The following is a 1,495-nucleotide window of genomic DNA, read 5'->3' as shown; positions in this document are numbered from 1 at the left end:
AAGCAATAGAATACAGTGAACCTCCAAATCCATTTCAAATGCCCTGACTTCGGGAGAATGCCCTCTGATCATTGAGTAGGTGAGGAGCCTTGCTATCAGACAGAGTGCATTGGAAAGTAGATGAATGCAGATGTTAAATTAGCTTAAAATTTAACACCTTATCATTTGGTCTCCTTTGACCTATTTTAAATTAGTCCTAGTTTTCATTACTTCCTACTTTTCCATTGGGTTTTTCCTGTTTGTTTGTTTTGGTGGTGGGGGGAGTGGGAGAGGGGGGTTACATATTTTTCTTTATATGAAATCTAGGATAGATAAATCTATGGAAATTGCAATTGGATTGATATTTTATTTTCTTTTTTAAAATATGGAATGCTTCGCAAATTCAAGTGTCATCCTTGCACAGAGGCCATGCTAATCTTCTCTTATCTTCCAATTTTACTATATGTGCTGCCAAAGCGAGCACTGGATTAATACTTTCTTAACATTATGGCAGGGGAAGTTGTGGGGTGTGTGAGTGGGGAGATAATAATGAGAACAAAAATGAAGAAAACAGAAAATGCTCTAAAATTGATTGTGGTGATGATTTCATGACTCTTTAATATATTTAAAACTTTGAATTGTATGGTTTATGAATTATGTCAATAAAACTGTTAAAGAATATTAATTGTCTTGTAAATGTACTAGCTCATCTGAAGTGTGTAATTGAAGGTTGCTTACTATTGGGAAATAAGAAAGGATATGATATTTAGAGTCATAAAGTCATAGAGTATTAACTTAGAAGAAGATCTATCAGTTGAATTGAAACCATTGCTTTCAAGGTCTTGAAAGACAAGATAAGGTGTTTAACTAAGTTAGAAGTGCTTTGGAATTTCTGCCAGTTTTTGAGCAGCTTTGAGCAAGTGTTTTATAATAGTCCAGGAGAGAGAAGATTAGGGTTGGAGGTGTTTTTAATAAAAAGCAACTTAAATGATAAGAAACAATGGCTATATAGAATCTATTCAGAATAGGGGGCTCTGGGTAACAAGGATGGGTCTCCTGGACTGTGTCAGAAAGATTAGGTGGGAGATGATAGACCTCGATGAAGACAAATATCAGTAGAGTAAGTATTTAAAAGCTTTCACCTGAAGTATTTGTGTTATATTTTTAACAAATTATATATGTCAATTACTCAGCTGTTGGCCATAGACAATTTCATGTGTTAGAAGGCACTTTCTACTTTGAAACAACCCTAAGCTCCTCCTCAGTGTGTCCCTGGACAGTTTTATAGCTTTGAGTGGAATGTAGATAAACGGCTGCCTGTTTCCATTTCATGCTTTGGCTTTCCAGGTGCAAGTTGTATAGCTTCTCATCATCACTCAAATTGGAAAGCATTTTATAAGCTTTTAGCATGTCAGGCTCTGTGATTTGGATAAAATTGGGATTTTGCAGTCTGTTGCGTGACTTTACTATTTTCCTGTCCTGAGTGCAACACACACACACAGTAATGCAAAGCAAA

At 35.7% G+C, this 1,495-nt stretch overlaps 1 non-coding gene across 1 annotated transcript; it reads right to left on the bottom strand.

Annotated features, from left to right (window-relative positions):
- Positions 1–358: 358 nt before the first annotated feature.
- On the bottom strand, positions 359–463 carry LOC115873209. Its single transcript, XR_004048282.1, has one exon. It is a non-coding gene; the product is annotated as a U6 spliceosomal RNA (small nuclear RNA).
- Positions 464–1,495: the final 1,032 nt, after the last annotated feature.

This window comes from Echinops telfairi, unplaced genomic scaffold, assembly GCF_000313985.2.
Source record: "Echinops telfairi isolate 266 unplaced genomic scaffold, ASM31398v2 ScPeMD7_7467;HRSCAF=8505_0, whole genome shotgun sequence".
Classification (NCBI taxonomy): Eukaryota; Metazoa; Chordata; class Mammalia; order Afrosoricida; family Tenrecidae; genus Echinops; species Echinops telfairi.
Note: the sequence above shows the minus strand (reverse complement) of the source record. Positions and strands in the feature narration are given on the sequence as shown.